Here is a 15,465-nt window from a genome sequence, read left to right as displayed (position 1 = left end):
TCTTTTTATCTATCATTCATTTCTCTACTAGTCATTATAATACTTGTATTAATATATTTGGCTGATAATTCAATCATCAGAATTCTTTCTAATAATTCCACATTTCTAGGTCTCTTTCTATTGATTTTTCTCCTCATTATAGGTCATTTTCCTGCTTTTTATTTGTATGTCTAGTCTTTTATTAATATATTATTAATGCTGAACATTTTAATTGTTAGGTGCTGGCTTTTACTGTATTCTTTAAAAGAGTTTAGTTTTGGCACATAATTGAGTTACTTAGAATCAGCCTGGTCCTTTCAAAACCTGCCTGGAAGCTTAGGGTAGGTTTAGAAAGGCCTTTAGTCTATAGCTAATTTAACCCCACTTTGAAGACTCTAGCCAATGTCCTGTGTATGAAATAGTCTCTCCACTATGCCTAATGGAAACATAAACTATTCCCAGCTCTGTGTGAGCTCCTGGAATTGTTCAGTGTTCTGATTTCCAGTGTGACTTTCTCCAGCAGTGTTGACTTCCACACTTTGCATGTGCAGATGAGTGTCCAATCAAAGATTCTCTTACTTTATAGATTTCCGTGTAGTCCCTTTTATTCTTGTTTTCTGCCCCACAAATTCTAGTTGCCTTGACTTCTCCAAACTCTCCTGGGCTCTATTTGGATTCCCCTACTCTGTGCTACAATCTGGAAACTGCCTATAGGAACCCCTGTAGGGTTCATATCAGTTATTTCCCTTCTCTCAGGGATCACTATCCTTGTGCTGCCCGTTGTCCAATGTCTGAAAACACTTGTTTCATGTATTTTTGTCCTGTTTTCTAGCTGTTTACAGTAGGAAAATGATTCTCATAGCACTTAATCCCTCTTGGGCAGATGTACTGACTTTATGGTATCCCTGTTTGTGTTTTTAGTGCTTGTTCTAGAGATTACATATGCATCCTGAAGTTACTACAGTCTCCTTTCACAGAGTAAGAAATGTAGGACAGTATAATTCCATCTCCTCCTTTTTGTTCTTTCATGGTTGTATAATCACATATATGCTGTAAAACCCACACCTTGTTAATGTGTACGTTTTAATGTTTGACAGTCCAGGTCTGCTGGAAACAAATTCTTTCCCTTTTTGATATGTCCAAAAAGTCTTTATTTTGCCATTATTTTTGAAGGCTATTTCTGCCGGGCATAAAAATCTAGGTTAACAGGTTGTTTTTTTTCTTTCAGCACTTTATGGATGTCATCCCATTGTCTTCAACATTCCATTTTTTCTTTTCTTTTCTTTCTTTGTTTTTGAGACTGAGTCTCACTCTGTCGACAGGCTGGAGTGCAGTGGCGTGATCTCGGCTTACTGCAACCTCCACCTCCTGGGTTCAAGTGATTCTCCTGCCTCAGCCTCCCGAGTAGCTGGGACTACAGGTGTGCACCACTACACCCAGCTAATTTTTGTATTTTTAGTAGAGACACGGTTTCACCATGTTGGCCAGAATGGTCTCGACCTCTTGATCTTGTGATCCGCCCATCTCCCAAAGTTCTGAGATTACAGGTGTGAGCCACCGTGCCTGGACTTCTTTTGTTTTTAGAATAGAGATGGGGTCTCACTACATTACCCAGGCTGGACTCGAACTCCTGGGTTCAAGCATGTGCCACCATGCTCAGCTAAGACTCCATTTTTTTCTGGTCTGAAAACATGGATTAGCCATAACCCATGTTGCCATTCTCACATAACTAATGTGTCTTTTATTCTCCTGTTGCTCTCCTGTTGCTTGTAAGATCTCTTCCATCTTCAATTTTCAGCAGTTTGATTATGATACGCCTACATATGGGATTTTTATATTTGTTGGCTTATTTTTGTTTTGCATTTAACTTGCTTGGGATTTGCTGAACTTCTTGCATTTGTGAATTGAAGACCTCATCAATTTTAGAAGTTCCTGAGCATTGTCTCTTCAAATATGTCTTCTGCCACGTTCTCTTCTCTCCTTCTGAAACTCTAATTACATATATTAGACCATCGGATCTTATCCCACAGATCTGAAATCTCTTTTCTACCTCTCCCTGACTTTTTCTCTTTCCTCTTTCCAATCTGTCTTCATATTCACTGATTCTTTCTTCTGCTATGTCCATAAACTGTTAAGCCCATGTAATGAATTCATTTCTGCTAGTATATTTTTATTTCTCCCTTCCCTCCTCTCCCCTCCCTTTCCTTTCCTTTTCTTTTCTTTCCTTTTTTTTTGTTTTCCCTGGCCTCTGCTAGTATATTTTTTATTTCTATTTAATAGAATTTCAACTTGGTTCTTTGGCATAATTTCCATGACTCTATAGAATTCCTCATCTTTTCAAGCATATTGTTAACCTTTATCATTCGATCATCTAGCATTTTTTTCATAATTATCTTTAAATCCCTGTCTGATAATTCTGATAAATCTGGGTCATCTCTGGGTCTTCTTCTACTATTTCTTCTCTTGACCTTTGGTCACATTTTCTTGCTTTTCCTGTGTCTTATAACTTTTTATTACACACCAGACATTTTATATAAAAATAGACTACTTATTAAATTAAGTAATATTTTACTTCCAGAAAAAGACATGACAATTTTTCTGTTAGGACACTAGAAGGGAGTCTGAGTCAATCCAATATGTAACTGAGCTGGGTGTTGGCTATGATGCAGCTTTAATTTGACAGTTAATCACTGGCTTCAAATATTTAAGGACTGAGATCAAGCCTTTCACTTGAGCAGGTCTGGGATCTAAGCCTAGGTAAAATTACAGAGACCTGCTTGTGTTTCATAATCAAACCACCAATTTTTAAAACTGTGGGAGTACCTTACATGTATACTAGAGTAGAATGATTAAGTAAATGGGTGGCTGATGGTAGGAGACAGATTTCTCACTATTGGAGCAGGAGTTTTCAGATAAGCAAGGGCAGGAAGTTAGAATCATCCATGTAGTGATTCAACTGGAACTGAATATACCAATATAAACTCATGTTTAGCTTAATCAGATACCGATGGATACATATAGAAATATTTATAGATACGTGGATATACACAGGGTAGTATAAATACATATATTTTCTGGCTCTGTCAGCTGAGATGGCCTACAAGCAACAACACCCCAGTAGCAACATGTACACCTAGCACCTAGATCTTGGTTTCTCCATTCTCCAGTAAAAGGAACCAAGGCTCCATGGAGAAATGGCTAATTCTAGGATTGAGACAGAAAAATATACTAGATAAAGCATATACTAAAGCATGTACTACATGCTTTAGTCTCTAAATATACTAGAGCATCTTGTAGTGCCAGAAAGTGAGAAAGTGCAAACACACATACACACACATACACTGACAGTAGTATATGAAAAAGTCATACCAACTGAAACAGCTCCCAGTGGCCAAAGCTGGAAAAACTTGACCAATAAAATAAATAAAGCAATAATAAGATTTTAACCCAAGGTATAAAATATCCATAAGTCTATACTAATATTTAAAAAATTGAATGGATAAATAAATGAGGAAGAAGAGACAAATCTCCCATGCAGAAGAAATCTAAATAATTTATATAGACACTTTGCCCTTGAGGAGGGGTATCATAACTCTCCATGCCTTAAGTGTAGGCTGCACATATGTAACTTCCTTCCAAAGAGTACAGTATGTAAACAGAGGAGAAAAAAGAGTAACTTTGTAGTAAAGAAATACACAAACACTACCTCAACCAGATGATCAAGGTCAATATCAACACTGATTAGTCATATTGACAGTATGTCCCCTTAATATGATGTGATGAAAATGGTACTGCCAGGCATAGTGGCACATGTCTGTAGTCCCAGCTACTTGGGAGGCTGAAGTGGGAGGACTGCATGAGCCCAGGAGTTCAAGACTAGCCTAGGCAATACAGTGAGACTCTGTCTCTATTTAAAAAAAAAAAAAATTAGCCAGGTGTGGTAGCATGCATCTGTAGTCCCAGCTACTCAGGAAGCTAAGGAGGGAGGATTGCGTGAGCCCAGGAGTTCAAGGCTGCAGTGAGCTGTCATCATACCACTGCACTCCAGCCTGGGTGACAGAGTGAGACACTGTCTCAAAAAAAAGGAAAGAAAATTGTACTTAACCTGCATGTTCTTCGTCCCAAAAATACAAAACCTCACTGTAACAATGATAAAAATACCAAGCAGATATCAATAGAAGGACATTCTACGAAATACCTGAACACTACTCCTCAAAACTGTCAAAGTCATCAAAAACAAGATATGAGAAGCTCAAGTCTAAGAAAATGCCAAAACCAAGAGGACCCTAAGGAGACGTGACAGCTAAATGGGATTCCAAAACATTAGTTAAAAAAGTATGGACTTTAGTTAATGAAAATATATCAGTATTAGTTCATTAATTATAACAAATATACCATACTAATATAAGGTGTTAAAAATAGGAAAAACTAAAAAAAAAAATAAATAAAATAAATAAAAAATAAAAATAGGAAAACTGAGAGGCAGCATTTATGAGAACTCTCTATACTATCTTGGCAATTTTTCTTTAAATCTGAAACTATTTCAAAAATTCAAGTTTATATTTTAAAAAATAAAGAAAAAAAAACTGTAGGAGCTCTATCTCTGCGTTAAGCGCAATGGTCAGAGTTTGGTTTGCTAGATTCTCCTTGCTCTCCAGTCGCACACCTTGCTTTCTGAAGCTCAAGGTGACCTCGTGCAGCCCTGCTCCTCCTCCCAGCCAGCTTTCTGGAGGGCAGCTTCCTTACATTCTGTGAAGGCCTGAAATGAATTACAGCAGTTTCACTCACCTCTTCTGCCCTGTCCCCAGTCCTTGGTGGCTGAAAACATGGGACTGCCAGAGTGTGGGGTGAGAGCTCTTCCTAGCTCTTCCCCTGCCTGCAGCATTCCAGAACTGAAAGCTGGGAGTGCCTCTGCTGGATTTCTCGCAGCAATCCTGCCTTCTGAGTGTGGTTGCCCTACACTTGGGAGAGGTTCCAAATGCCTCTGGTATTATCTATGCCAGTTCATCACTGGCCCAGGCTTTTGGCTTACTACTTCTGAACATTCAGTGAACACCTGTGGGTAGGAGCTGGAGTGTGGGTACCTACTTGCTCTTTGGTGCCAGAGTTGCTAGGGCTTCTCAGGATCCTAACCTGTCATACCAGCCCATACGTGGCCATTAAAAATCTGACTTAAAACAATGTGGCTGGTTTCTCCTTTCCCCTCATCTATGGTGGATTCCTATTCCTTTGGTTGTTCCATCCTAGAGCAACCATGGGTTTCTTCTCTACTATGAAAGTTTGATTACTTTCTGGAGTTTGGTTCATTTAAGTTCCCTTGTATCCTCAGCTCTTTGATGGGTTTTTAGAAACTGTACTTCTTATCCTGCTTTTATAGGTTTTCAGTTACAAGAATGGCAATATCTTGTAATTTTGTACATCTGAAGAGGAAGCCAAATTCTTTCCCGACTTTGAATGGTTCACTCCCTCAGTACATTTAAGATCTCTGCTCAAAAGTCACCTTTTCAAAGCAGTTTCCCGTATTACACCATCTAAAGATTGACCAGATCCCAGTCACCCTTCATGCCTTCATCCTGCTCTACTTTTCTTCCATTGTCCTCATTTCCATCTGAAATGTATTTGTCTCATTGTTTAACTGTCTCCTCCACAAGGGCAGGAATTTTATTTTTCTTATTTGTCAGTATAGCCCCAGCTATAAAACAATGATAGGGAGCAAATATGATTCTTTATAAATTATAAGTTTAAGCTTGCTTTAAAACTAATTAACTAAACAGAAAATTATTGTTGCATATTATAAAAGAAAAAGTACTTTTATGGGAGATAAGAAGTTTTGAAGCCTACCAAAAAAGAACCTGTGTGATCAGTTCCATTCTGTCCTTAGACAACATATTATTCTTTAACATATATACTTTTTCCAGCTATATCGTTCTGTGTACACTTAGTGCTTCCTCATATCCTGCTATCAACCCAGGTTCTAAGCAGCAATTACAGATATTCTTCACAATAGAATAAGACAATTAACAATTGTTCTTAATGAATGGTAAAAAGAACAATATTCATTACGTGCTAATTATTACTCATCTTTTTTTGAAAATGACCGAAATGGCATCTGGAAACAGCATAACACTAAAAATTAGATTGCAGTAGAAAACAAGAACAACGTTTTGATGATTAGACATAATAGAAAGGACTGTAGAAGGAGAATAGAAATAAGTAAGAAGGAAAAATTTAGATACTGCAGAAGTGATACAGTAAATCTTAGGATTTCAAAGATATTAATTAAATACCTCAGATTAACCAAGAGGCCTAAAGCACAAGCTAACTAGTCTTTTAAAAGAAACCAACTGGGCATGGTGGCTCACAAAATAAAAAAAATAAAAGAAGCAAAACACTAAAAAAATTAAAATTAATTAAAAATTAGTTTTTTTCCATTGCTAGAGATTTTCTGTCTAGATATCAACGCAAAACTCCACATAAAGCAATATAGTTAAGAAAGACTACTTTGGAATCAGATCTTAATGTTAATCTCAGCTTCATCATTTGCCAACTATGTGACCTTTGGCAAGTTAACCTTCCAAAACAGCATCTAAGGGTTTAGGAACCATTGAGCCTTTCAACAAATATGTGAGTACTCATTCAGGACACAACAATGAATAAGATTAATGAAAATAATTCATGAAAAAAACTTAGAACACATCTGGTACCCAATAAAAGCTCAATAAAATACTATAACAATTATTATCTCAAATATTAGATAGGATTCCATACCCCCACTTAATGCAGAAATATAGTCTTTTTGTTTTGTTTTGTTTTGTTTTTGAGACAGGGTCTTGTCCTGTTGCCCAGGCTGGAGTGCAGTGCTATGATCTCGGCTCACCACAGCCTTGACCTCCTGGGCTCAAGCTATCCTCCCACCTCAGACTTACGAGTAGCTAGGACTACAGGCACGCACCACCAAGCCTGGTTAATTTTTCATTTTTTTGTAGAGATGGGGTTTCACCATGTTGCCCTGGGTGTCTCAAACTCCTGAGCTCAAGTGATCCATCCGCCTGAGCCTCCCAAAGTGCTGGGATTATAGAAGTGAGCCACTGCACCTGGCAAAATATAAATCTTTAATATTAATAACAACAAATACATTATCATGGATAAAAATAGCTTTTTGACTGTAGTTACTGGTGTAACTAACTTCACTTCTGCTGGGACCACATTTTGGAAGCAGGCCAACTTCCCTTTCTGTCTTTAGTAATTTCTTATCAGTCCTTTATAAACCTTGTGTCATAATACCATTTACTGGGGGAGAGGAGAGCACCTAAAATATAATCCTTCCAAATAACCTGGTAAATAAACACAAATGACACCAATTCTGTCATCATTACATCACAACCACAGAATATAGATGAGTTCAAGGATCAAAAATAAAAAAGTAAAAAACATCTAGAGGCAAAAGATTTGAAAATCATGTACCTAAATTTAAAAATCATGTCTAGTATCCAGAATGTGTAAAGAACTCTTACAACTCTACAACACAAAGACAACACAATTTAAAGTGGGCAAAGGACTTAGACATTTCTCTAAAGAAGATATACAAATGGCAAACAAGCACATGAAAAGAGGCTCAATGTCATTAGTTACAGGGGAAATGCAAATCAAAACAAAAAGATACCACTTTATACCCACTAGAATGACTATAATAAAAATTTTTTAGTGGAAAACAGTGTTGGCAAAAATGTGGAGAAATTGGGACACTTGTGTATTGCTAATAGGAATATAAAATGGTACAGTCACTGAGGAAAACAGATTGGCAGTTCCTCATTAAGTTAAAGACAGAATTACCATATATGATCCAGCAGTTCCACACCGAGGTATATACCCAAAAGAATAAAAGCAAATATTCACCCCAAAAAGTTGTACATCAGTGTTCATAACAGCACTACTTACAATAGCCAGAAAAAGCAGAAACAACCCAAAAGTTCATCAACTGATGAACAGATAAACAAAATGTGATATATCCATACAATGAAAATTATTCAGCCATAAAAAAGAAGGAAGCACTGATCTATGCTATACTATAAATGAACCACAAAAATATTATGGTAAATGAAAACATCTGACAAAAGGCCGCATACTGAATGACTTCATTTATATGAAACATCCACAAAAGGCAAATCCATAGAAACAAAAACACATTCGTGGCTGCCAGGGTCTAGGGGAGGGAAGGAATGGGGAGTGACTGCTTAATGAGTATGGGGTTTCTTTTTGGTGTGATAGAAAAGTTCTAGAACTAGAAAGTAGTGATGGCTGTAAAACACTGTAAATGTACTTCATGTCACTGAACTATATACCTTTAAATAATAAATTTTATGTATATTTTACCACAATAAAAAAGATGCTTAACAAAAAAAAATTAGAAATAGGTTCCGGGTAAAGAGAAGATGGAACATACATATTTAACTTCATTTCTTCCCCAAATTGTGCTAAAATACTAATAAGGTTTTTAGGGGTTTTTTGTTTTTGAGATGGGGTCTCACGCTGTCACCCAGGATGGAGTGCAGTGACATGATCTCAGCACGCTGCAACCTCCACCTCCCAGGCTCACACGATCCTCCCACCTCAGCCTCCCAAGTAGCTGGGACTACAGGCATGCACCACCACACCGGGTTAATTTTTCTACAGTAGAGATGGGGTTTTGCTATGTTGCCCAGGCTTCTCTCAAACTCCCAGACTCAAGCAGTCCACCTGCCTCGATCTCCCAAAGTTCTGGGATTACAGGCCTGAGCCACCACGCCTGGCCCTCATCAGGTATTTTTAAGGCATAAACAAAACTTAAAAACTAGAAAGCAAATGCATAAATGGTAACTGACATAGCAGATCCAAGAAACCATCAGTATGGAAAGCCAAAAACCAACCTTCATCCACAGAATCCTCAAAAGGCTCAGGAACTGGTAACGGCGCCTGTAGAAACAGGTGTGGAGGGAGCACTAAATAAAGAAGGCTGGCTGAAAGCTCCTTAGGAAACTGCCCAATCTCTCAGTACCTTCCTAAATACCACATGGTTAGGTTACTATGCTTTTCTCACCAAGGCAAAATTCTAGAGGATTATTTCCTCAAGAGGATTTCAGAGCAGGGGAACATAAAGCACATTGGTGCAGGGGAGGCTTAATGAAAACAGAGGCCTTAAGAAAACACATATGTACTGAATACTGAAATCCTCACTGCCCTGCTTCCCTCACTCTCCCACAGAAGTGGCATACAGACCTCCTCCCACCAGACAGGAAATTAAAAGACCTCTCTCCCTTTTCAGAAAAGGGAAAAGTAATCAGAAGCTGACATGAAGGGTGCCCCAGCAAATGACATAGATAGATCACCCTAGGGTGAACTCTAGTCAACAAGTACCAATGAGGTACTAAGAGCTTCCAGTCAGCTTTTAGAGGCATAACTGCAAATAGCCAAGGATTACCACTCATCTGAGGAAAGCAACTACCACAAAAAGAAAACAAAGGAAAACAAAAAATAGAAAAGGAACTTGGAGGAAACATGGACAACTGTGGGAAGAAAAAAACTTAAAATTTAAAAAGAATTTTATGAGCAGGAATTTCTGATGTCAATAAAAAAATAAATAAATAAAAGGAATTTTATACCCCATCATTAGTGTCCATGGAAAGAATACAGAAGATACTCCACTGTAATCCCAGAATTTTAGGAGGCTGAGGCAAGAGAAATGCTTGGCGCTTAGGAGTTCGAGACCAGTCTGGGCAACACAGCGAGACCTTGTCTACTAAAAATAAAAAAAGTTAGCTAGGTTTGGCGGTGCAGGCCTGTAGTACCAGCTACTGGGAGGGCTAGGGCAGGAGGATCGCTTGAGCCTGAGCAATCGAGGCTGTAGTGAGCCATGACAGAGCAAGACCCTGTCTCAAAAGAGTAGATACTCCATCCATGAAAAAAATCGATACTTTTCCAAAGAGCCCGTGGAAATTAAACTTAGGAAAATTTATCAGAAAGAATAAGGAATCAAAGAGATGGCAACAGAATAAAGAAGAAAAAACTGGAGGTCCAGTCAAGATAATTCAGCATCTATGCAATGGGGAATCCACGGGAGAAAACAGAGAGGAAAAAAAATTAGTGAAATAATTCAAGAAAATGTCCCAAAACTAAACAATGTAACTGAAAACACTGAGCGAAGCCAGGCACAGTGGCTCACGCCCATAATCCCAGCAGTTTGGGAGGCCGAGGTGAGTGGATCATTTCAGGTCAGGAGTTCAAGACCAGCCTGCCCAACATGGTGAAACCCCGTCTCTACTAAAAATACAAAAAAATTAGCCAGTCGTAGTGGTACACCTCTAATCTCAGCACTCGGGAGGCTGAGACATGAGAATGGCTTTAACCTAGTAGGCAGAGGTTGCAGTGAGCCGAGATCACGCCACTGCACTCCAGCCTGGGCAACAGAGTGATACTCTGTCCCAAAAAACAAAACAAAACAAAAAACAAAAATTGGCTTGGCGTGGTGATGCACGCCTGTAATTCCAGCTATTGGGTAGGCTGAGGCACCAGAATCACCTGAACCCAGGAGGCGGAGGTTGTTGCAGTGCACCGAGATCATGCCACTGCACTCCAGCCTGGGCGAGAGTGGGATTCCGTCTCAAAAAACAAACAAAAACAATAAATTTAAAAATATATAAACAAATTTAAAAATTAAAAAACAAAAACAACAACAAAAAAATACTGAGTGCAGAGTGTAATTGTTTAAAATACAGTACAACCATATTAAAGCGTATCATTTACAAATTTCAGAACAGTAGAAACAAAGGGGAGATCCTACGAGCTTCCAGAAGAGGGAAATAGCTAACAATAGATAAGCTTCCAGAATGATTTTGTACTTTCAACAGGCGTAACACAAGCTAGAAGACAATGGAGCAAAATCATCAATCTCAATGTTACATACAGTGAAACCACTAATGAAGGGTGAGAGGAAAATAAAGTGTTTTCAAAAAACATAAGGTATCAAATATTTGCCTCCCATGAAACAGGAAGACATAAGAGGAGAAGAAACAGAAGTGCCAATGCAGGAGAAAAGAAAAGAGAATTCCTAGGATGATTGCTGGGCACTATGAGAAAACAGAGACTACTCCATGTTGGAGCACTGTGCTCTGGAAAAGGCTTCTTCAAGATGATGAAACTGATGAAGGAAATGGGAAATTTGAAAGAAAATGGGAAATTTGGACAACTGATAGAATGTTTAGGTTGAGTTAGTCACAAAGGCACAGCAAATCATGCAAATAATTTATGTTCTAAACTGAAAATTCAAGTAAATCAATTTTTTAAATGTTGCTTGAAAAATCACAGGTAAATTCCAAATACCTATGAGTTGAGGATGGTTACCTATGAGAGGAGGAAATGAAGGTGGAGGCTGAGAATTACTGTTTGTTTTAACAATCCCTGAAAGGCCACTTGACTCATTAAACTGTATAACATTTGAGGGGAAAAAAAATTAAGATTAAAAAATATGGAATATGGGAAATAAGGTACTGAGGATTTCCCAAGGACATAAAACCCAAACGAACCTGACCCCTGGAAACTAAATCTAACAAAATTGCCCTGTAAAAGAAAAACATAAAAATGAATTAGAGGCAAAAAGAAGGAACATTACTGCACGACATCATAACTCTAGCCAAATGCATGAAATTGACGGCAGAAATCCTTGGGTTTCTGTGCTTCTGCTCCCTGGTCTGTCAAGTGCGTGTAATAACCACAGCATTCCTCTCTTAGGACTATTGTAAAGCTTAAGTGAGATAATGCACATAAAACACTTACAGCAATGCTGGCTGTCAGTATTAACACAGTTGTGTTTTTTCTAATAACTGAGATCCTTTTTCATATCAAATAATTTCACTGTCACAATGATCTTGAAACGTTTATTTGAATACTTACCTTGTCTACCCAAACATTCAAGGCCTCTAATGCTCTCACATAAGCCTCCCAACAAAAAAGTGGGGGACGGGGGGGCGGGTAAAGGAACAAAAAGCATTCTGATGATGATCCATATCCAAGAGAAATAGGAAAACCAACTAGTAAAGAATTAGTGAAAGTTATTTCTAAAGATTCTTGTTCTACTGAAGAACTGACTATACCTAAAAACTACTCAGGTAGTTTTTATACTTTTTAGTTGCCATAATCAATCTTTTACTCTCACTAGGCAAGTTAGCAATTAAAAGTGAAAACTTTCTACCAGCTATACATTAACTCAGTAATGCTAGGACAAGCATTTTTCCATTTCACAATAGGTAGCCTCCAACTTATGCATAGATTGTGTTCTCCAAATTGAGTTATACTTTGTTATAAAACTTGTGAAACATTTCCTCAAAGAAATAAAATTATGAAATAAAGTTGGGATCCCAGGCAATAAACAAAGGGCAATTTAATCCATAGAGTAGAACAATTTATTCCTAAGAGCCATGGAAAAGGAAAAGAATAAATGTAACTGTGTCAGATGACTTTCAACCACTTATTTTGTGCTCCCCACAGCTAGCAAAAAAAAATAGCATTTATGTGAGATTAGGAATTGTGTAATACTTTGTTCTCTTCATCTTTGTATTCTGGTAACACAAACAGCATATAACACAGTACCTGCCTTTTATCAGGAGCTTAAAATATTCATTTAAGGAATAATGAGTAAGAATATACAGCACTGTTCAAACCATACTGTTTCAGTGGAGAAATACATTATGATTTCCAACTGAAAGACTGTCTTCCTTTATCTTAGCAGGACAACTAAAGTTTAAGCACCAAGAACAATAAAGTGTACACAGCTGTTCCACGGATGTAACAGTCATTCCTCCTAGAAATCATATTTTGGTCACACACCACTTTTACTATTTCTAAGTATGTATAAATCATGAAGTTGGATTTTAATAATATAAAACTTGACCTCCACAATGTCCCTGACTTCTTTTCCTTTACTAATACCTTAAATAAAAATAGCAGCCATCAACATTTTACCTGGTTTTTTTTTTTTATTTGCAGTTTCTATACTACTTCTAGTTAGTACAGAAGGTTATCAACTGCAAACTTAATAACTATGGCCAAAAAAAAAAGTAAAAAAAGTCATTAAGACTCAATATTCAGACAACAATCTTGATTAAAACCCAGTATTTCTCAACTGGGTGTGGTGGCTCATACCTGTAATCCCAGCACTTTGGGAGGCCAAGGTGGGAGGACTGCTTGAGCCTAGGAGTTCGAAAGCAGCCTAGGTGACATAGCAAAATTCCATCCCTACAAAAAAATTTAAAAATTAGCCAGGCATGGTGGTGCACACCTTTAGTCCCAACTACTTGGGAGGCTGGGTTGGGAGGATCACACGAGCCCAGAAGGTCAAGGCTGCAGTGAGCCATGATTGTGCCAATGTACTCCAGTCTGAGTGACAAAGCAAGGGTGCCTCAAAATTAAGCAACAACAAAAAAACCCAATATTCCTCTGGTTCGAATGCAGCTACCTATATTTAGATATTCCGAAAGTGAAGTTGACAAAGTTATCCAACACAATAACAGAAATTATTTTAGGTACCAAAAAAATTGCAAAAATTACTGAGAATTATTATTACTATTATTTTGAAATGGAGTCTCACTCTCGTAGCCCAGGCTGGAGTGCAGTGGCGTGATCTCGGCTCATTGCAACCTCTGCCTCCCGGGTTCAAACGATTCTCCTGCCTCAGCCTCCTGAGTAGTTGGGATTACAGGCACCTGCCACCATGCCCAGCTAATTTTTGTATTTTTATTTTTATTATTTATTTATTTATTTTTGAAATGGAGTTTCACTCTTGTCACCCAGGCTGGAGTGCAATGGCACGTTCTCGGCTCACTGCAACCTCCACCCCTTGGGTTCAAGCAATTCTCCTGCCTCAGCCTCCCCAGTAGCTGGGATTACCGGCACCCGCCACCACGCTCGGCTCATTTTTTTGTATTTTTAGTAGAGACGGGGTTTCACCCTGTTGGCCAGGCTGGTCTCCAACTCCTGACCTCAGGTGATCTGCTGCCTTGGCCTCCCAGAGTGCTAGGATTACAGGCATCAGCCACCACACCCAGCCAATTACTGAGAATTATAAGTTAAAATCACAGAATTTAGTAGACAATGTAGTCAATATCCACAATGATACTGATATCTTAAAACCTGAGAAATTCACCTAACAAAAGAAATCCCTTAATTTTATATTACTCTAAAAAAAATTTGATCCTTTTAATATATCCCTAAGGGAATAAAGATTAAAGGAATAAAGATTAATTTATCCTAGAGAGCCAGAGTTCACTTCAAGCTTTAAGGAATAATTGATAATCATCCAAACATAAAATTTAGATGGGACACCTTAAATGAGATATGAGTTTCACCTAGCATCAGAAATTACTCCAAAGGCATTATTTCTCTTAAGCACCCTTTCTGCTTTGAAATTCAATACTGCCAATGAAACCAATTAATTTAATTTCTTTGTAATGACTTCATAGGACAGGCATGGTGGCTCACACCTGAAATCCTAACACTTTGGGAGGCTGAGGCAGGAGGATCACCTGAACCCAGGAGTTTGAGACCAGCCTGCCAACACAGTGAGACCCTGTCTCCACAAGAAATAAAAAACGAGCTGGGCATGGTGGCATGCACCTGTAGTTTCAGCTACTCAGGAGGATCAACTGAGCCCAGGAGGTTCAGGCTGCAGTGAGCCATGATGATGTCATTGCACTCAGCCTAGTCAATGGAGCAAGATTCTGTCTCACAAAAAAAAAAATTTTTTAACTATAATGACTTTATCTCATGCAAATTTACAAAGGATGTATAAATATTTGTCAAAACAAATATAAGAGGTTGAGTTGATAATCACCAGTGAGCGACAGCAGCAGAGACACACTGTCATCAGTGAAGGAGACAGAAACATCTCTAAACCACCCAACACAATTAACGTGGTGTCTTCCACATAGACTTTTTTCTTTTTTTGAGATAGGGTCTCATTCTGTTACCCAGGCTGGAGTGCAGTGGTGCGATCACAGCTCACTGCAACCTCAACCTCCTGGGCTCAAGTGATCCTCCTGCCTCAGCATCCCAAGTAGTTGGGACCAAAGGTGCGCCTCACCATGCCCAGCTGATTTTTTTATTTTTTGTAGAGACAGGGTCTCACCATGTTTCCCAGGCTGGTCTTAAGCCCCTGGGCTCAAGCAATCACCTGCCTCAGCCTCCCAAAGTGCTGGGATTACAGGCATGAGCCATTGTGTATAGCCTCACATAGATTAAGTGAGGTCACTGTATGTGAGGTCGTTGTATAATATTTTTCAAAAATGTTATTTTACATCCAAGAAATTGTAAATACAATTAGTTATATCTACTCCTGTCACTTTAAACTTTATTATATCAATTTTTATTCACAAAAACATGCATTATTTCAGACATATAATTAATCAATTTTCATTCATTTGCTTTAAGTTCATTTCAAATCCAAGATTCATATTATAA

General features: G+C 38.2%; 1 protein-coding gene across 9 annotated transcripts in view; it reads right to left on the bottom strand.

The window, feature by feature from the left end:
- Positions 1–15,465, bottom strand: part of SHLD2 (shieldin complex subunit 2) — a 93,141-nt gene that overhangs the window by 48,648 nt on the left and 29,028 nt on the right. For 2 of the 9 annotated variants that reach the window (XM_054521449.2, XM_063727070.1), the window contains exon 1: positions 8,886–8,931. The gene's annotated coding sequence lies outside the window, so the exon portion shown is untranslated. 9 annotated transcript variants of the gene reach the window in all.

This window comes from Pongo abelii, chromosome 8, assembly GCF_028885655.2.
Source record: "Pongo abelii isolate AG06213 chromosome 8, NHGRI_mPonAbe1-v2.0_pri, whole genome shotgun sequence".
Lineage (NCBI taxonomy): Eukaryota > Metazoa > Chordata > Mammalia > Primates > Hominidae > Pongo > Pongo abelii.
The sequence above is the reverse complement of the archived record's forward strand: the minus strand, read 5'-3'. Positions and strand labels throughout refer to the sequence as shown.